The sequence below is a fragment of the Lissotriton vulgaris genome, chromosome 6, assembly GCF_964263255.1.
Source record: "Lissotriton vulgaris chromosome 6, aLisVul1.2, whole genome shotgun sequence".
NCBI classification, from domain to species: Eukaryota; Metazoa; Chordata; class Amphibia; order Caudata; family Salamandridae; genus Lissotriton; species Lissotriton vulgaris.
This window is the reverse complement of record NC_141694.1, coordinates 707325950-707340138: the sequence shown is the minus strand read 5'-3', so window position 1 is coordinate 707340138 and position 14189 is coordinate 707325950.

The window sequence follows — 14189 nt, the reverse complement described above, 5'->3', positions numbered from 1 at the left end:
AGCGCTCCTGCATGGAAGCGGTGAGCGTGGAGTGTTACTGCACTACATTGAGATAAAGACCTGCATGTGGGGACCTGAACAGGGATCCTACGGCCTGAAGGGTCAGGAGGACAAGGGACTCGACCCAGGACATCACTAATGTGAAGGGGGGGCCCGAGAACCGGGAGGAGGAGCTCTGATTTCAACTGAGCAGATGCAGCAGATTGGACATCGCAGACTGTGAAATCCAGAGGGACTCACCCGGGCATATTGATTCACCTTCTTACTGAGACGAGAGACAGGCCCTAGGGCCTACAACTTGTTGCTTGGCCTTTGACTGGTTGAGATCACTGCACCCGCAGATGTGGGGACGCCCATGTAAAGCTTGCTCTAACTGAGGATAAGTGGTAGCTCCGGTGTTCTTGAGCCAGTCGTGATGAGGATGCTTGCTGTTGATGTTCCGTTGATAGTTTCCGTCCTGCGTGACAGACCTGAGAAACTGAAATATAAACAAACAACACGACAGGTGTCAGCGTAACTTATTCGTTACCTTACAACATGTGCAGCCGGAAGACCATCTCCCAATCCTCTTTACACTGTTGGCATGCAACCCTCTCGCTGTTGCTTCAGTGGCCGCCCTTATTCTGAAAGAATGCGTCCCAAAATCCTTGCTAATTACCATTGCCAACACTCTTTGGAACTGGAACCTTATCAATGGGGTACTGTCTGCATGCATTAACAGGGCTCCCTCTGCTGGGCCTACTCGTCGCTCGACAAAGGACTGAACATGGAACACTGGGCAGCAAGGATTGGTCCAAGCCCAGGGAAGTACCAAACTATCCCCCCGAGCCTCCTGGTCTGTTTTCGATTTAAGTATGGTAATCAACAGCATATCATCTACTATCTTTGTGTGTTTGAGCCAGAGACCCCCTAGAATATCCAGCTTGCTGCTAGCCACCAGTTCGCTTACCCGTAATGCCCCATAGAAGGCCAATGAAAAGGCGGCTCTGAATAACAGTACCTCCCATGAGGAGCTACAAGTGTCAGACAGGGTATTTAATAATGCTGCAAGCCGCTCTAAACCTATTGGTAGTCTGGAATCAGTGGTAGTTGCTTGCGGACGCCGCTACCCCCTCAGAGCCTTCCGCACTATGAAACTGTTTGTGGGATCTTTTGCCCTTTTAGCTGAGCAAAGAAAGAAACAGCCGCCTTGGGTCTGCTAGCTGTCGCTGCTGAGCGCCCTTCTTTATGTAATGTGTCCATGTACTGGGTAAAGTTCCCCTCCTGATCCCACTTCTCCGCCCAGTCCCGACCAAAAAAGGAGCAATAAGACATCAACGCCCCTTCGTAAGCCGTCCTGGTCCTGGGGGCTAGGCTAGCTGCCACGAGGTTCTGTATCTGGGGGCACCAGAGTGTTGTTGGGAAGTGTGCTGGTGTTGCCTCTGCAGCTGGTAGATGCTCCCTGAATACCTGCATCCTTAAGTGAGAGAGTGTGTCAGCTGCGTTATTCAAAACTCCTCGGACATGTTTGGCCCTAAACTGTACATTCAACTTCATGCATATGAGCACAATCTCCTTCAGGAGTTGGAGTATAAACTTACACCGTGCCGCCTGCTGGTTGATACATTCAACTACGGTCATGTTATCAGACCAGAAGATGACAGATTGATTAGACAAGAATTCCTGCCAAACTGTTAGGGCAACCCATATTGGAAATAGCTCCAAAAAGCCAATGTTCGCTGTCAAGCCGCTTTCTTCCCACCAAGCTGGCCACTGTTGTGTTACCCACTTGTTCCCAAGTATGGTGCCAAACCCCACACTGCCCGCAGCGTCGGTCCATAGGCCTAACTTGGCCGACGAAGTGGGGTGACCGCACCACACTACTCTGCCGTTGAAATACTCTAGGAATGCCATCCATATACGCATGTCCTGGCGAACCTCAGCCGACAGTCTAGTGTGATGGTGTTTTTCCCGCGGGCCCGTCATGGCCTGCGATATTGAGCGGGAGAAAGGGCGTGTGATGGGTATAACTCTTAGTGCAAAATTCAGCTGACCCACAGTCTGTTGTAGCTGCTGCAGCGTCACTTTCTCTTTTTCTAAACATTGTTGTAGGGCTGCTCTGAATTTCCTGATTTTTTCTTTGGGTAATCTGAAACAACCTTCCACTGAGTCCAATTCTATGCCTAAAAATTCCAAGGATGTTGCTGGCCCAACCATTTTTCCAGGCGCTAGCGGAACCCCAAAAGCCCGCATGAGCACGCAAAATTCCTGCAATGTCCACGCACACTCCTGCGAGCGCGCTGTGCCCAGAGAGAGAAAGTCATCCAGGTAGTGCATGACATGACGGTGTCCTGTTGTTTGCCTAAAAACCCATTCCAAAAAGGAACTGAATGTTTTAAAGTAGCCACATGAAACCAGGCAACCCATGGGCATACACATATCCATATAGAATTTGCCCTGAAAAGAAAAACCTAACAGATGCTGATCTAGGGGATGCACTGGCAGCAGTCAAAAAGCAGAATCAATGTCTGATTTAGCCATCAGGGCCCCTGGCCCAAGAATCCTCAACATCTCCACTGCCTGGTCAAAGGACACATACTTAACGCTACAAATTTCCTCGTCGATGGTGTCATTTAATGATGCACCCCTAAGCGCTGAGAGGTTGTGGATGAGTCTGTACTCGCCCTTTTCTTTCTTTGGTACCACCCCGAGGGGTGAGCAGATAAAATTGGGTACAGGAATGTTGGTAAAGGGGCCCGCTACTCTACCCAGGCGCAGTTCTTTCTCAATTTTTGTTGCCACTACTACTGGGTTGTGCTTAACTGACAATTGATTCCTACATTCTGAAGTCCCAGTATATCCTAACGCTGGGATCCTGAAGCAATGAGAGAAACTTCCTGCAGCATCGTCGCAGAGGCATGGTCTGGGTACCTGTTCAGCCAAGGAATCATAGCCATAACGTCAATGGGTGAGTGAGCAACCCGCCGGCCTCCCCCCCTAGTCCTGTTTCCTTCTTCCCCTGTTTCCGGAGGTGTTACCTTTTGAGCGGCATGTTGTTTCTGGGTGGAAGGGTGGCCACATATGTAACATGCGTGCTTGAACTTACAAGATGCCGCTGCCCTGGTGCATATACCTTTGTTAAAATCCCAACACACCCCTTTTCGATCCCCACTGCCTCTGGCCTTACCGGCCACGTCACCCCCTTGCGCTGGCCGAAAGGGCTGCTGGGGTTTGGAGGGATAGCCCTTGTTCCCGCTTGGGCCTGCACTCACTGTTTGCCCGCTTGTAAACTGGCCATACCATGAAATAGAATCGACCCTATCCCAGGATAATGACTTGTCAAACTCTTTTGCTTTCCTGAAGGCATGTCATATTCTTTCCACTTATCCCCTCCATACTGATCACTGAAAGTTGTAATTCTACTCTGGTAACATGCCATTTCAGCATGCACATTTGGGGAACGCTCGGCCGTGATTGCCATAAACACAGAAAAGGCTCTTATCCAATTAATCAGTGCCTCATCCACCCTGAATTTTGCTAATTGGACCCGCCATTCGCTAGGGAACATCCAATCCTTCTGCGTCTTAGCATACTCCATTTCCCTCTTATCAACTAGCACTGAAAATATATTAACATATTTGCCGGCCCAAATCAACTCCTTCACTCCTTGTGTAACATGCTGGGCCAGGTATTCTCTCCTGAACGGTATTGTAACTGCCCCTACTAGCGTGAATGCCACCTCCTTACCACTTTCAGCAACTTGCATTGGTTCAACACTCTTGTCTGTTCCCGCGTCGCTGCCTGAACCTGTTGCTTGAGGAGAAATAGGAGCGCTTGGCTCCCCGCCACCCCCCCTGGCCAACAAGATCTTTGCTACCATTTTCTGTGCCTCTGCGGAGGGATCCTCTGAGGAAGGTAACATCCCCCCAATCCCCAGCCAGGGGAGTACTTCCGCTATCTGTGCTGCCAGCTCAGGGGGCACCTGCCCAACCCCGGGGGAGCATTAACTGGGGTGGGTGATCCCATGTCGGGCACCAGGGTAGGTGCTGGGTTCACCACCGGTGCCATTGGAATTACTGTTGGGACCACCAAGGGCGCTATGATTGGGGCTGGCGGTGGTGTGGCCGGAGCCGGTGACACCGGTAAACTTATTGGGGTTGGTGGAATAGGTATGGGTGCTACCGGTGGTGTGGGCACTCCGTCATGGACCATACCAGGTGACCCCCCCACTACACATGGCTTGGGAACCCGACCATTACCCCTCTTGGCTCTGCTCCGCTTAGGCAACGCATCCAGTTCCTCCCTGGGTTGCGGGGGCACTATAACTCGCTTTGGTCTCCCCGAAGGCCCTGCCTGATTCTCTCACATCTGACTGAGCTCCGCCACATTCTTCCCCAACTGGTCCACTTTCCCCAGTCTCCTGTCCATGGCTGACATCCTGCGCATCATGCCCTGCAGCATAAGTTCCATGCGGGATCGCTTAGCGCCACGCCCACTAGACTTTCTCCCTTCCTTTGCGACAGGGGACGACCTAACTTAATGCCACACCAATGAACACGATGTGCCCTTGTACCTGTACAACGTTGGAGGCACGCAGGCTGGCCGTGAGCACCACGCAACTGTGACCGTGACACACCAGCTAGCCTGGGTGTTTGGGCGAGCTCACTCTAGCCTGGCGGCCCGACAGAAGCAGTGAAATGCAGGCCTGCCCGTGTCCTCGGATAGCGCTGTCCACCGTGACACTCTCCGTCAGCTCCGTCCGCAGTGCCCCCATATGATGGCCTGCGATGAAAGGAAAGTTAGCACATAGTATTGTCACTCCTGAAAGAAACTTGCAACCTTGTAGCTGAAACCCAGCTTGCTACACATAACCCTTACAACAAGGCCAGCGCAAGTTGCAATATCCACTTTATCCGCTTTTACTAGGAGAAAAACTTCAGATAACCCCCTTGTTATTGTCCATTTGACCAAGATTAGACACACGCCCCTTTGGTGAAGGATGCTCAAGCTACCAGGCCCTGTATTGCCAGCTTTGTCCACCCCCTAAAATTACCAGGCCCCATAGACTCACTTTTCGTGGGCCCCTTCCTGATATACTGTGGAGAGCCTCAGATACCTATGTGGTCTCCCATCCACATACTAACCAGGCCCGACCCTGCTTTGCAATTGCCACAAACCAAACAACGAGCCGTATGCTCTTGATACCGTGCTCCGGTTCAGTATCACAGTAATTATCCCCGCTTTTGCCGCCAATCACAATGACCAACACGGGCCTCCCCCCAGCTCATGCTGCCTTACTTGATAATGCCCGGTTCTCTAGCTTCCTTGAAACACCGCCACCGCCCGAGCGTGTGGTAATTGATGCCTCGCCTGCTGCGGGTTCTGCCGCTTAACAAGGAAACCTCCTAAACCCCATTGAATTATACCTTCCTTCAACAGGCGGGCCAGGGTAGGGAGATGAGACAGAAAGGAAAGCCACAAGGTGGCTGAACGACAAGACCTAAGCCATGGCATTCTCCCTAATGTATAACTTCTTCTCGTGGAATATTTGGAGGAATGCAGTCCATGTCCAAAAGATATAATGTGTTCTCGTATCTGAACATGCGATCTTTCCAGATAGGTTCTTACAAGAGACGCACTTAACAGCTAAAGAGGAGATTGCATTACAACGTAGATGGCGGGGTCAGGCCTACTACACTACATACTATAGGCCAGGAGGGCCCTGATTTTGATTAGAGCGGAGGTTAATTTTCAGCTTGTGGAGCAAATAGTTGACCCTGAGGCAAGATTTGTGGTATGAAGAGGTCGGCTGGAGGGGAGATACATTTCCATGGTCAATGTGTACGCCCCAAATGTGGACCAGGGCTCATTCCTGGCAAACCTGTCCAGGCAGCTGGCACCCTGCATGACCTCCCTGATGATAGTGGGTGGGGATTTTAATTATGTGGCAGATGTTAGCCTGGACTATTCACACCCCCCTTACGTGACTCACAGACTGCACTCACAGTCTGTGCTTTTACAGAATTGCAACAACACTGTAGACTTGTAGACTCATGGAGGCAGATGTACCCAGCTGGGAGGGATTACTCCTTTTTTTCAGGTCTACTTGACGTACATGTCTGACATGATAGCTTCCTGTGCACTCCGGCTGCCAATAGTCTAGTACACACAGTTGAATATTTGGCAAAAACTATATCAGATCATAATCCAGTTCTCTTGCGGCTGTGGTGGGCTCAGCCTTACCCATCCATTCTTACCTGGAGACTAAAGCCCGAATTGCTGGAGGACCAAGTCTCACTGCAAACGATACAGGAGAAAATACACCAGTACTTAGCTGACAGTGCTGGCACGGCGTCCTCTCCACTGACGGAGGGGGATGCCTTTAAGGTGGTCCTGCATGGGTCACTGCTTGGTGGAAACGAAAGGAATATGGCATACCCTGCTGGGGGAGAACCAAACAGCTGAAACAGTGCTCAGGGACTTGGAGATTCAGCAACCGGAGCGACTGGATGAACAGTCAGCACTTGTAGAGGCTCTGGAGGAGATGGGAATCTAGGTGGAACGCCTCAGGTGCTTCAATTATAAGAGATACATGGATAAGACGAATGATGAGAGGGATAAATCTGGTTCTCTACTGGCCAATCCGATAATACAAGGGTCAACCGTAGTAAAATTGGAAGACTAGAGGGGTGACAGGGTGTTCTCCCAGGAAGGAAAATATAACATTTTCGCCAGATACTATGCAATGCTATATGCTAGCGTTGCACCGCTAGACGTGACGCAGGCATTTATGGAAACACTGCTGCTACTCCGTTTGGGAGAGAAAGAGGTGAGAGCTTTGGGAGAAGATATCTTCCTGCATGAAATATTATATGCCATTAAACATATGGCACGAAAGAAGACACCTGGGGCAGGCGGCTTAACAATGGAATTTTATGCTACCTACTCTGCGGAACTGACCCCCAGTCTAACTGAGCTATATGGCGCGGCAAGGACCACCATCATCCTGCTGGATACCACCACTATAAAATCGGTGATAATCTCCATCTTAAAACTGGACAAACCAGCAAGTGATCGCTCAGCGTATAGGCCTGTTTCGATGCTACGTCCGATACACCTAGACCAGACAGGATTCATCCCAAGGTAAAATACAACATCTAATATCCGACGCCTTCGGGCTATTCTGGAGACTGGCGACCACCCGGACCAATGCAACGGTATTTGCTGTTGATATTGAAAAAGCTTTTGACAGCCTCGAATGGCACTACCTTTATGAGGTGATGCTGAGAATGGGAATGGGAAGCACATTGTGGCCTGGACGCGATTTTTTTATACCAGACCGACGGCCAGGGTGTATACAGGCCGAGCTATACCGAGGAGTTTCTCGGTGAAGCGAGGAACACAGCAGGGGTGCCCGCTGTCTCCTTTGCTCTTTGACATTGCCATGGAGCCCCTGGCATCATATGTGAGGACTGGTAGGATGTGTAGAGGTCTGACAATAGGGAACCACGGCCACAGCATACTACTATATGCCAATGACCTGTTGCTCTTGCTTCACGACTCGGAGAAGGACCTGAGGGGAGTCAAAAACATGCTGGAGGAGTTTGGTCGGCTCGCCAGACTGTTGGTCAACTGGCTGAAATCCAAGCTCTTTCCCATGGCACGGAGGGAGGACCCACCAGTGCACCTGATGACTGAGCAATAGGAACCCCAGCACAGCCATACCTGGGGTCACAATCTATAACACCAGAGTTGGCTTTCTAGAGGGCAATGTGGGGCATGTAATCAGCTCCTTTAGATCCTCTATAATCTTTTGGGGGACTCTTTCACTCTGAGTGATGGGAAGGATAGCCATCCTGAAGATGGTGGCTCTCCCAGGCTCCTTTATTTTTTTTTACTACACTTCCCCTGTGGATACATGAGGTGCAGGTTTGGGACCTTAAACCCTGAGTACAGAATTAATTTAGGGGATGGGATGGCACTTACCACACTGCAACGCCCGGCAGCAGCCGATTTCAAGCTATATTACATAGCGGCTCAACTAAAGTGACTGATCCAGGTAATTGCTCAAAGATGCAATCTGGACCAAACCCCTGCCCCGTTGTGCCACCACTTTGGGAGCTCCTTCGGATTCTCCTTTGAGTGAGGCGGTCCACCCTGGATGAATCCGCAGTTTTCCGCACACTGGAAAGGTGTTGGGGCAGAGGTCTAAAGAGAATACGGACCATGGTCCCGTACTCCTCAGAGATGTCTCTTGATTTTTCTGCATGCACTTCCGGATGGGGGAGACTGGTGGGCCTGGCTATATGGGTGGAAACAGGGGCGACAGAAGCAAGGAACCTGTATGGGGACTCTGAGCTGCTCCTATTTGAGGACTTCAGAGAGGAGTTCAACTTACCCCCAGGGCCATTTTTTCTTCTAATGGACACTCACGTCGGTGATGAGGAAACACTAGAAAGGGCGGACCACTGAACCTGCATTCCCCCAGATCTGCCAATGTATGGCACTCTTCAGGCATCATTAAAACAGTCTCATGCCTCTATAGAGCGCTGTGAGTGGACCGACAGCTGCCCCTACATACACTGAGAACTAGATGTGAGGAGGACCTAGATACTCCTATTGAGATGAAAGAATTGGATAGGATTATGGAACAGACACCAAAGCTCTCTAGAAATGCATGTTTCAAACATATAAATTATTAAGTACTACACAGGTCACACCTAGATCCAGGTATCTGACACAGCTTGCCCCCTCGGGGGGGAGGAAAGGGCACATATCCTCCATATGTGTTGGGCGTTTCTCGCAATCCACAATTTTTGGGAGGGAGTCATACCTGCATCTGAAGACGGTATTGGAAAAGAGGTGCAGCGTACCCAGAGACACTGCCGCCTTGCTGGTTTCCTCACCTCACCAAGACGAAAATAACAGGGAGTTTTCAGAACCTGGCATACATTATTGCCAAACGCGAGATAGTTAGTAACTGGAAAATGACTAGAGGCCCTCGACTGACAGGTTGGATAAAGGAGATGATGAAATGGGCAGGCTTTGAGGGAAGAGTTCTTCTACAAGAGTCGCAGAGGGGCATAGGCAAAATGGAGGGTGCCCGTGCTTGGACTGCACTGTTAGATTGCCTAATCAATCCTGAGCCGGACCCACTAACGAGTACCCCTGCGGGATCCCCATGATGGCCTTATGACTGACAGTGGGAGTCCCCCCTTGAATCAGAGGCTACATGAAACTTGATCAGGGCCGACTTAAAATGTGGGGTAGGACACCCCCAGACCCTATGCCTGAAGGCATAGCTCATTTACTGCTCGCACAACTGATTAATATGGAGGGAGTGGTGCTCTGACTCAAGTGGGTGGGGAGGGGGGTTGTTATGCTAATTTATTCTAATGATGACGACATGTGCTGCCTACTATGTTGATGCATACCAAATCCTCCTGATACACTGGAGCTGTAATGTGTACCATGTTTATTTTGAGAAAGTTCAATAAAATCTGTTTAATAATTTTGTAGTCATAACTTCCAAATTTGTTTTTCAAATGTTCACTTTTTGAAAGATTACAACAAACAAATGTAATTTTGAAAATAAAATAAAAACTACCCACACAAGACACTAAAATTAAAAAGCATGCTTTTTGAAAACTTTTTCTAATTATTCAAATTTTATATGTTAATTGCAATGACTTTCTTTACAAATCAATGTAACTCATTTATATCAAATGTATTTTGTTGTGAAAATTACATATTTAACAAATTACCATGCACCCAAATCCCCATATTTCCAAACAACCAAACACGTTTTATTCACTTATAGCATACCAATTGACTGAACTGTTTAATCAAATAAAAGCTGCAGTGCATTTCAGAAGCAGTCAGGTCCTTTTTTTTATATTTGAGCGTAGTTCTGAGGAACATATTCTGAGAAGCACATTGCGTTGTAGATTTTAGAGGATCTATGGCTTACATCACATGGAACTTCATCTCCTTTGAGATAGTGGCAGCATGTTTGAAGGAGTCTTCTGATAGCCATGCTCTATTGTTTTCTGGGCATTTCTTTGGGAACCCTCTAAGCAAGAACCATTGAATTAACTGATATCTAATAAGCTTGGCAGTCTTCCATTTTCTCAAATCCAAATGAAGCAAATAGTATGAATGGCTGTTAGTTAAGAAATACATTGTTGGCAATAAGCAACAAGAAAGGGAAACCTCTGAGTTAGACAAACCGTCTAATGCTGAGTATATCCTGATTCTCTCCCCTGTAGGTTTGTCACCATACTTAGATATGGTGTATAACACGTGGGAAAGGAAAGTTCCAACTAGATTCAGACTAGGATCATCAGATGTTATTTATACTTTCTTTTTGACCAATTTGATCCCACTGCTATCCTTCCTTGTCCTTGTGATGAGCGTTCTGCCCAGAATTTAGTACACTCTATATTTTTGTGTAAATATTACTGTCCCTATGCTAAAAGATTTTCAATTAAAATGTTTTGAGGGATGCAGCACTAACTCAATGTAAACCTGCGTTATTATTATTACAACAGCTTTACTCTCCTGTGGTCTGCTTTAGAGTATGCACTTTTGTTAAATTAGCCTCACTTCAAAGCTAATTTCTCATTTTTTAAACAAGTGTTTGTATGTAATGTCCATTAGATGGTTTTATCTTTGGAATTTAGTTGTACTTTTAATGTAGTTTTATTGTATGGCATGTGCTTTTATGACTATTTTCTAATGATGAAATAATTGATTGATTGATTTTCTACTCTGTTTCAACAAATGCTTTTTTTTCATTGAAATTTCTGTACAGTTTAGAAAATGTTTTGGAATCAGCACCCATCAAATATCATAACATCCTTTTAGCATTAAATCAGTCCAAAGTCTAAGTAATCTAAGAAGCAGGTCCAGAATCCAATGACGGTCCAAGTAAGTTCTTCATTAGTTGTTCCAAAACATTAAAATCCAAATACACATGATAAATTCTTTTAGCCAACGCGTTTCGTCTCTTAGTCGAGACTTCTTCAGGGCTAAAGATAAAACATACACATATTACTATAAGTAAAATGTACATATGTACAACATTAAAACAAATATTTAATACTATATCAAAAATAAATGAAATTAATCAGAGTTACCTATTTATGCTGTAAAGACATATACTATTGTTGATTTATACTTTGTAACCAATAATTTGTAAGGAAAAAAGGGGGTACATAAAGAAAAAAGGAAGGGGAAACAAAGGCATTCTTTCAACTAAATCAACTTCAATTCTATATTAGTTTTTGTAAATCACGTTATCATTGAGTTCAGAGATTAACATAACATTAGTGTCAGCGATAAATTACTTGATAAAAAATATTCAGAGGAAATTGATTTTGTAACAATATGTTACAAAATCAGCCAGCAGGACCAGTTGCACTTTTTTGTGCTACCACCAGGTGGGTTTGAGTTTTTACGGGGTGTAGCCCAGACAAAAACTACCCAGCCTGGGTCAATAAAGCAGTACGTTCACCGGTCAATACCGTTTTAATATTAACTGCCCTGTTCGTGATCCACATCACTGCCGTTAATGTTCCCCCGCCCAGCACCATGGGTATACCACCATTATAGTTTCTGTCCAAATCTAGTCCTTTTGACCCTGACCCGCCGCATATCCCTTTCTCTTTAGACTCACCAGATTTATTTCTTTGGACAACAGGAGAATTGGACCCCTGTGATCCCACGTAAAGTGAGTACTGTACCACTAGGTTGTTCCGACTTTCTGGGAACATCTATTCAGACATGTAGAATCAGTACATGTCTCTTTCTCCCCCCCCTTCCTTGTAGAAATCCTGGAGCCCTGTGCGAGCTCTATGATGAAGTGAACGGGTCCTGTCTCTTCTGATGCCAAGTAGGTTTGACTAAGTGAATGGGATCACCATGACAATACCATTTAGCTTTAGATACCCATTCTTGTTTGTCCTTCCACTAGGTACCCCCTTTTCGTCCTGATGAAGACCCCGGTGTGAGGCCATCACTCACCCTCCTCGTCACTGGGGTCGAAACGTAGACCGTCGTACTTTCTCTTACATGCTCATAGGACTTAAATGTTATAAATTACAGGATATATATGAGCAATGTATACTCATGAACTGATTGACCGTCATTTGGCTGTAAAGGTCTACTTGTAAATAGTGTGTATTGTATTATATGTCACAAACACCTTTACCCTGTCTCCCACTTGCCAACTCACTTTCACCACTCCATTACCTTTCCCACTTCTCACACTCATGAGCACCATCAAAAAGTACTTGGTAACCAATCAACTAATGCTTTGAATACTAATTGCATCCAATGTTACAAATATTAGGAAATTAAATATTTCCCTTTTCAAAACGCTTGCTCAAATGTGTGGTGATCTTTCTTCTGTATTCCTTAACCATTTTTTGTAAGATTCTTTCTTTAAAGCTTTAGCTATCCCAACCATATTGTACAACGTACTGCTTTATTGACCCAGGCCGGGTAGTTTTTATCTGGGCTACACCCCGTAAAAACTCAAACCCACCGGGTGGTAGCACAAAAAAGTGTAACTGGTCATGCTGGCACCGAGGATGGATTCTGGTTGGGTAGGCAATGGGCCTTGGGAACCTTGGGCTTTCCCCTGCCTCCCTCAACAATCAACTGAGTTGTCGGTGTCCCAGGATTGGTGCTGGCTTGGGATCCAGCGGGCAACAGAGCCCTTGGGCCTCCACCCGCAGCTCACAACATTATGGTGGGGTGTGGGTGTCCAAGGTTGGACTAAAGCATCCAGAATTAACAAAACAAAAAAAAAACATACACTCACAACCTGAGGCAGCATAAAAGGAGAAGAGAAGATTAGCCACTCATACAGTATTCACTGCTCTAGATAGTAGCACCCCATAAAGCCCGGTGAGAGCTTTATGTTTCCATATTGTATTTGTTGGGGTGCCTCAAGGAGGCACAAGGACACCACACATTTTTTACTTAGATGTTGTGGGGTGTGCAGGGTGCACACCAGGCCTACAGAAACATTTTAAGAAAACCTGAAGTAAGTCTTCTGTGTTATTGAATACATGGACCCAGGAGATCTTACTATCATTTTTAAGCCACTCTGAGCTGGACCTGTATGCTCTTCAGCAGGAGTGCAGGGATGCCTTATGGTTGGACTTATGGCTGCATTGTGTCCCTGAAAGAGTGTTAAAGAGAGACTCACACACGTGTGTATAGTTGTGTTGATTACAGGTGCTTTATTTTAAATATTTCTGGGGACAATTATTATTGAGAAATGTTCTGTATCAATATTGAATGTACTGGATTATGGTAATTGGTACATTATTGTGGTGACTTTTTGACAAAGCTTATAGGTCTGCTTTATATATGTTGATATGCTGCCCTCTGATAAAGCCAGCAAGCCTTCCTTTTATATATTGATGTTCTGACATTTTGACAAAGTCAATAGGTCTGCCTTACTAAACATGTCACCCTCTTATATTGTGACGACCAAGCCCTACCCCTATGGGATTGGACGCAAGGCCTTGCCACAGACTTTACTTTACATTTAAAAAAATGAAATTCACTTACAAATCCTAAGGTCGAAGATACATTATATTTAGGTATGGTAACAATATGTTACCTCATAGTTAACTCCAAAATTAACAGAAAAAAATATTAAAGTAACATTATAGTTAGGTAAAAATTACAGTTAAACTTCAACATTTCAAACTAAAAAAAACACTGAAATCCATCAGTTATAGTTGACTGGCCTAACTATAACTTGTGCTTCCAACATGCACTGATGATCATCACACATATTAAACCACTTTTGACATGTTTAATGATATTGATTACATCATTGAACAAAATGCTGTGGTTTAACAAATACTGATTTTGCAGGTAACTGTAAAGTATAGGAAGTATTTCATGGTTCCATGTGAAATACAGGTTTCATCAACATAATCACAGCCTCCAAACTGCTGTGCAGAGTTTTGCAATTGTCAGGGACGTACAGATTGTGTGTCAAGGTTATCTGAATTATGCAGCAAAGTTATCTAAATTAAGCAGCAAAAATGCTAATTGTGGGACACACTTTTTAGAAGCAATAGTTCATGCATTTGACCTTTTTGTGAAATCTAGTAGCAAATATGTGGCAAATATGGTAGCTTCATAATCATGCAAGAAATGCTGCAGCCACGGAATTGTGTAAATCC